Below are 7,992 nucleotides of genomic sequence, written 5' to 3'. Positions count from 1 at the left end.
AGCCATGATGGCCTCTTTCCTAGAGAAGGGGAAGGATCAATAGGGTCCATTGGCTCTTCAACATCAGGCATAGTCTCATCCTGGGGTTCTTCCAGATTTCCAGGTCTTTCTTCATGGTTTTCTTCAGATCTAGGAAGATCTACTACTTTCTTCAGGGAAGCATCTTCGTCAAAAGTGACATCATGGCTTATCTCTACTTCCCTTTGACCAGGTACATAGACTCTATATGCCTTAGAAGTCTCACTGTAGCCCACAAACATTCCTTTCTTTCCAGTAGCGTCCAGCTTACTTCTCTTTTCTTTCGGCACATGAAAATAGACAGGACATCCAAAAATTCTAAAATGTGAGACATCAGGTTTCTTACCAGAGAAAAACTCTTCGGGAGTTTTGGAGTCCAAAGCAGAATGAGGGCATCGGTTTTGAATGTACACAGCAGTATTTGCAGCTTCTCCCCACAGAAACTTTGGAAGACCCTGGTCACATAGCATGGCACGGGAAACTTCCACAATAGTCCTATTCTTGCGTTCAGCAACACCATTCTGCTCAGGAGTATATGCAGTGGTAGTCTCCCTCTTAATGCTAGCTTCTCTGCAAAAGTCTTTGAACTCATTTGACTCATATTCAGTGCCATTGTCAGTCCTCAAAATCTTGATCTTCTTTCCGGTCATATTTTCCACCAAGGCTTTGAAGGTACGGAACCACATGAAAGCCTCATCCTTCTTCTTCAAGAAGTATATCCAGGTTTTGTGAGAGAAGTCATCAGTAAATGTCATATAGTAAGAACATCCCCCCAGGGATGTTACAGGCAACATACCGCAAAGATCAGAATGGACCAGTTGCAATATCTCAGATGTCTTTGTGACACTTGAGGGGAAAGGTCCCCTTGTATGTTTTCCTTCAGCACAGCCCTTACATACACCTTTATGATTATTTCCAAAATCAGGCATCCCTGTCACCACCTTCCTTGCTTCGGGAAGAGCCTTGTAATGAAGGTGTCCAAATCTTCGGTGCCATAGTTCGGTTTGACGGATAGTATCACAAGTCATAGCTCCCAACGGACTCCCTCCAACCTGGTAGAGTGTACCAACTCTAAAACCAATTGAGATAGCTTCCTTGAAGCTCTTCTTCCACATGAGTACCTTTCCATCAGAGAAAGTTACATTGAATCCTTTGTCTTCCATGGCAGATACAGACACAAGGTTCTTCTTCAATTTGGGTACATAGAGTACATCTTGTAGATGGAGGACTTGTCCTTGAGACAAGTGGAGGGTCACAGTCCCGGTCCCTTTCACAGGATAAGTGGCATTATCCCCAAGGGTAATTTCTAGATTAGTATCCCTTTCAACCATGTCAGAAAGTGCTTCCTTGAATCCGGTGATGTGTCTTGAGGCACCACTATCGATTAGCCAGACATCCATAGTGTCGGGCGGAGATGCAGCTGAGAGAGCAGATATTAGAATATACTCATTTCTTTTATCAACAACATTAGACTCCTCATACCTGGTATTTCTGGTCCTTTTAGAAGGTGGATGGTTTCCTTCAAAGTGAGCCTTCCTCTTTCCTTTGGATTTGTCATTTCTTTGATTCCCATTCCTTCGGTTGTTGTTGTTGTCGTCACTATCGGGAGAATTCTTCTGGAAGGGGCATTCTCTAGCATAGTGTCCAGTCCTATGGCAGGTGAAACATTTACCCTTCTTTTTTTTGAGTCTTAGTCCTTCCTTTGTCCTTGGAACCACCAGAGTTCTTCTTTCGGGAATGAGCAACATAGGCAGTATTTCTTTCATTATCAAATTCCTTCATCCTTGTTTCTTCTTGCATACATCTAGACAGAAGCTCATCAAAGTTAGGGATGGTATTATTGTTGAGAATGGTAGTTGTGAATACTTGCCATTCATATGGAAGTCCTCCAAGTGCAGTGAGAACCATCTCACGATCAGCTAGTGTCTCCCCAATAGCTAGCAGATTGTTCCTGGTTTCGGTCAACTTCATAAAGAAAGTTTGAATAGACTCGTCTCGGCCCTTCTTCATATTCTTCAACTTGTTCTTGAGGAATAGCACTTGGTTCACATTGTTTACTCGGAACATAAGTATCAGTTTGTCATACATCTCCTTGGATGTGCCTAGTTCAGATATGTAGGCAACCAGACTCTTATTTATGGATTCCCTGATCAGCAGTTTTGCTCTGATTTCTCCCTTCTTATACTTGTGTTTAACAGCAGCAGAGGCATTTGATGGAGGTTCTTGAATCTTCCCTGTCACATGATCTAGGAGATCATGATCTTCTAATTTGAGATCTAATAACATCTTCCAGGCATGGAAGTCATCACTTCCAGTCAACTTGTCATTCTCCCTGAATTCAAGCTTAGAGGAATCCATTTCCTTCGATGATGATTGCTATAGATAGAGTTTGTCTTAACCTGGCTCTGATACCATGTAAAGTTTTGTAGATGTTCTATGCTAAGAGCAATTTCACTTTTCTCACAGCAATCATACAAGTAGATAAGCAAAATGCAGATAGAACATATAAGCAGATCTTACAGAAGACAAATCAGAAACAAGAAAAATGTATGTGTTTGTTTCGGCGGTCAACAGGATGCTTCAACCAGCAAAGTCTCCTTTGGTCAGCCAGCCCAGCATGTGTCACAACAACCCTCCAACCAGTAGATGAGTCAACCCAAGTCAGTTCTACAAAAGTCAACGCTATCCTGAAAAGTCAACGTAGGGGCAGCAAGCTAAAAGTCAACGCAGCAGCAAAACGGTCAACCCTTTGACCTCGATTTTTGTGCCAGGTAGTATGGCCTTCAAAAATCGAACCTCCCACAAGTTTTCAGCTTGTTTGGACCAAGCGTTGACCAAAGTCAACGCTGGTCAAACTTCTGCGAAACCCTAGCAGCAGAAACCCTAGCAGCAGAAAAAATCCTCTTCGTCCTTCCCACGTGTGGCTGAAATTCGTCCTCCAGGTAGCTCGTACTTTTAGGATGAGAGAGGAAGATGTGAGTTGCTTTTGTGATCCAATTCTCTCCAACTTTTCCTGTATATATATATCCATCAATGAGGGTGTGTGACACATCTGTTGGGCATGTGAGCCTACATTACAAAACTGGTTGACCTTTGCACATATAATTTATTAAGAATAATAAATTCAAAATATAAGTTCTGCTCATCGGATTAAGACTATTTTTATATGGATTTTACACCTCTCAGAAAGAGGAATCCAACAAAAATATTAGCCTCTTAATCTGAGCATCAGAACATGGAGTTTGGACCTAGTTGTCCAAATTTAACACCCATTCAGGCTGAATCACTTCCATTGAATCCTAGGGTATTTTAAAGATAACTTCTTGTAGTGCATCATCAATAGTATCCCACCAATGATCCTCAAACGTGAAGGTTAACAAGAATCCTTCGCACAAGAGATCCCATTCACTCATTCCATGGCTGAGCTCTGCCTCTATATACCAGTTCATGGGTATAATATCCAGGGTATGACAGAACAAGTACACCCACTCAGGCTGTGGCTCTTCCCCATAGACTTTTGTCAATTTGTCAAGGTGCGTGTGTGGATCATCCTGCCCATCATACTTGTCTTTTAACTACATCTGAGGCTTCCCAAACCGCATGCACATCATCCTCCTACATTCACACCAATCCTCAAAGCTTCTTTGGTGCGTACCCCACCACCTTGTGGGAGTAGCGCACAGTACCCATTTCAAAGCTTCGAAACGTTTTTGTTCCAGCACCTCACTTTAAAATATGTTCAGGAAGTCATCCGCTTCACTTAACCCATCCTACGTAAGCAGATCCCTTAACTCCATCGATACACAGCGCAACGATCTCATCATCATGTTACTGTTCAGTGTGGTTACCTCGTGTAACTGGTTCTACCATCATTCTACCTCTTCGTCTGAATCCGATGTGTAGGAGCCTTCACGCTCCCATGAGATTCATCCATCCGTGGTTGGATTCACCCAGTGTTGTTCTCACACAGTTATCTTGTAGATGCAGTCCAAGTTGTCATTGTTGTCGTAGTCGCACACCAGCTCCGTGTAGTGTGATCCTTTTGTAGGGTCCAAAGGTACAACTACGTGCAGAGACTTTTTCTCAAAAATCATCTTGTGCTTCTTCATATTTATCACCCCATTCATGTTAGTGGCCCAATCTATTCCTAATAGCGCGGGGTAGGGATTGTTGTCATCAACAATCTCTATCACTTCAAAATCTACTAGCGCACTTGCTCTTTCGATATCCACTGTGATTCCCTGCAATCTCCCCATAGGTAGGATCTTTTGTTGGTTCACCATTCGCAATTGGATAGGAGACCATTGCAGTGTAGGCCTTCCCATGCGCTCCCATGTCTACTTCGGCAGGACATTCACATCTGACCCTAGATCCAGAATCACTTGGTTCATCTCATATTCCCTAATCTGTGCAATCAATCTCATCTTCCTTCCTGTTCACGTCGTGTTCTTTCCAAGCTTCCAGACTACACGTGGTTCTCCTGGCACGGTCCCAACACATCTATTTATGAGTTATTTCATCCCCTTTATAGCCTTGCTGTTGAGAAACAGCTTCGTGCATGTTTCTAGGAACATTGTGAGCATTGATGGGTCCATTTCTGGCTCCAGTTTGTCCTTACTTCCTGAAGTGGAGGCTTCAGCGAAGCTCTTCTTGGCTTCCATGAAGGTTTCCTTAGTGCGCTCCAAATTAAACTCTGGTTCCTTTGCTCAATCCTTGCAAACCCAAGCACTTTCTTTAGGATGCTTGCCTTTGTCATCCCCTATCATAATTCCACTTCGGAGCACAATATTCACATTAGGGTCTTCCTCACACAGCTCAGTCCTCATCATTTGCAGGTTTTGGGTCAAAGGAGGTTGGAGTGCTCCTTTATCATGTAACCTTGCTATCAGGGTGGGACAATCCTCTGTCTCATGATCAAACAATGTACAATACACGCATGATGGCCGCATTGGATTTTTACAATCGCGGGCATAATATCCTGGCCCTCCGCAATTGTAACATATCAATTGTCTGCAACCTCTTCCTGGTCCTCCTCCACCTCGGCCTCATCCACGCCCCTGAAATCTGGTTCACACCATTCCTACGTTGTTGTTAACGGCTCGCATTTTGGCCTGAACTCTGTAGGTAGGAGTCCGATCCATCATTAGCTCATAACTTCTACAAGTGCACTCATCATGTCCCATTGATCTATAGAAATTACAGAACAACTGTTGTGAATTCTGTGTGTACTTCTATAATAAATGGCAGTTATTTGTAGCATGCTTTCCTCCTATCTGACAAATCGCGCACCATAATGTAGGCATCGCGCTCGGTCCTACCTGTGCCTCTGGTCTCAATGGCATTGGTCCTCCTCCCGCGAGGTAATTCGTAAACACTAGGCAGTGGTCCTTGTCATGTCCCTAACCCTTGCACTTTACACACCATAGCTCATTGCGCACTTCTAGCCGAGCTATCCTATCTTGTTTCAAACTCTGCATCTCAAGGCACAATTCTTTCAACTACGTGTGAATTTTCTGAACGCCCAGGTTGGGATCCTGTATCGGGGTCTCGTGCAATCTCATCGTGACCTCCAAGGCCTCGGCCTGAGTTGTTAGCCTCTGTTGTGACAGCGCGTTCCTTAGATGCGGCGTTAATGATGCTACAAACCATTCGCGGTGTTGTCCATCCATCAACGTCATGTTAGCTTCGCGAATTGTGCACTTCAGTCTCTGATCCAACTCCCAAGGGGTCTCGCTTGGTAGCATTGTGATTTCCTTGAACCCAATGATCGACTACGCCTCTGACTTCGGCCTGCTAAATTCTTTGTTTAGCACAGTTTGAATATCTACGATCCCTGCATTCGGATTGTCATTAGAATGCTTAATGTACCAAGTTAGCGTGTGATCCTACAGAGCACTGACCAACATCACTTTCTTTATATTGTCATCTATGACTCCCTGCGCTTCCCATACAACTTTTATCACGAACCAAAACTGGTATGAATCTTCATTCCCTACTCCCTTGAACACTGGCAACTTTATTGCGCTCACCATATTGCTTCGCGTTGGTGGCATAGGTGGTATGGGTGAAGATGGGGGTGAAGACAGTGAAGCTGGCGATGGTGTGGGTGGGGGTGGTATGTGCAGAATCTTCTGCCTTATCAAATTGATCACACTTCTTGGTGAGACCTTCGCGAGCTCTTCCTCACCCCCTCGCGGAGGTGAAATCAAGGGGCTAGTTTCTAGTCCTGTACTACCTTCATTTCTGTAGATTCTCCCACTTCACGTAGCCCCAAACATCAATTTATTCGCATAACTCGTTTTTCACATAGCAACATTTTAATCCAAATGTTCAAATATTTAACGTACTTAACTCGCATCCCTTTGGGGAAGCGTCATTCTGCCTCGTTATAGCTGACTGAAGTATCTACCATGAACTCAATGATGAATCCTACTATAATTCGATCGAGCCAGTGATCAATAGCACGCGATCTTTTCCTTCGATGCTTCCAATCTGCACATCAATTCTGGAGTCCACATAATAGGTCTATCGAGTTTACACCTTCCTTGGCTATCTACTAGCTTCACGATCCACTCGTATAGCTCAATAGGGAAATATGCAAAGAAAATTTCGTGGATCTATGTATATAAGTAGCAGTCTAACCACTCTTCCTTTGATAGTCGTGGCTTCCTGTTTTCTTACACCGCAAACTCATGAATATTTCTATCCAACCAATCTTCAATTCCTTTATTTGTTAGATTCCAGTGATATGACATCAGACATCTCTATGCAGATCCCGGTCCTAGAAACAGAACCATTTGTTGGCTTGTTGGGTCCTGACCCAGGTTCAAAGTTAATTAGCCAAACGGATCCCTGTACTACTCGCCTTTTCGGCAACAGTCCAAGGAGCACGGGCTGAGGTCTCACCCGAAGTAGTATGTGGGGGTGTTGGAACTAGGTTTCCACACCCTTGAGATGTTTGAGAGTTTGATTCGATCCAATTGTTCGTCCCTGCACGCAGGTTGCTTCGCGCACTTCCCTAGCCTTCGCGCCTTGATATACTTGCCTTCACGCAACCCTAACTAGGGGATGTGGGGCTTCCATGCTCCTGGAGCAGTGCTCTTCACTATTTCCCTAAGTTGCACCTAAGATCTTACCTCTCTTCCTTCACCAGTTAGTTATCTTCGCGTAAATAGAAGCCTTGTGTTATATTTAATTATACAACATACACATATAAGGTTGTGCAGCAAATAAACAGTACACTTGCAATTTATACCCAATAATACATTAAACAGTAAAAGATATACAGAAATATGGTAAACTTCTCTTTATTAATTCCTCCAATCGGTTACAGACTCGACCTGCCCTACACACTCAGTTGGAGGGGTCCGCGCACTCAGCTGCGGACTACTAGGCCTCTGCGCACTCAACTGCAAAGCCTTCTCCTACTCTACGACCCAAAGACACTCTTTACACTTCGACTCAAACTCTTAGATTCATCATGCTTCTATTCTTCGACTATTCTCTATCTTCTACACTTAGAGCCTCACTCTATTTATACAATCCCATGGTCCGTAGACCATGGGTAGGTGTATCAAGTCGTCATTACATTAGAAAAACAAGGGCGGACAACCTTGTGACTCTATCAAAACTTGGGCTTTAAGCCCCAAAACATGCCTTGGGGAGGATTCCATGCCCAACAGTGGGCAGCTATCTCGTATATATACATGAGGACGGATGGTGTGTATCTTCTCAAAGAAGAACCCACATAGCACTGTACCAAATGCATAATTGCAGTTCACTTGTCCCCTGCATAGACTCAGCTGTCGTTTCACCGACGACAGCATCATTTGGGCCCACCCATAGTAGGTCCCTTCCAAAACACTCTCAACAAGCATCATCTACCCACCAGTGATGTGGTGGAACACCTAGCCACCCAAAACCTATAGCATTGTTGCGATAACATCCCATGTCTCTAGTTTGTCTAGATTAGTG

Source organism: Pinus tabuliformis, chromosome Q (assembly GCF_031772625.1).
Source record: "Pinus tabuliformis cultivar Carrire ecotype Pingquan chromosome Q, CPIR1, whole genome shotgun sequence".
Lineage (NCBI taxonomy): Eukaryota > Viridiplantae > Streptophyta > Pinopsida > Pinales > Pinaceae > Pinus > Pinus tabuliformis.
Note: the sequence above shows the minus strand (reverse complement) of the source record.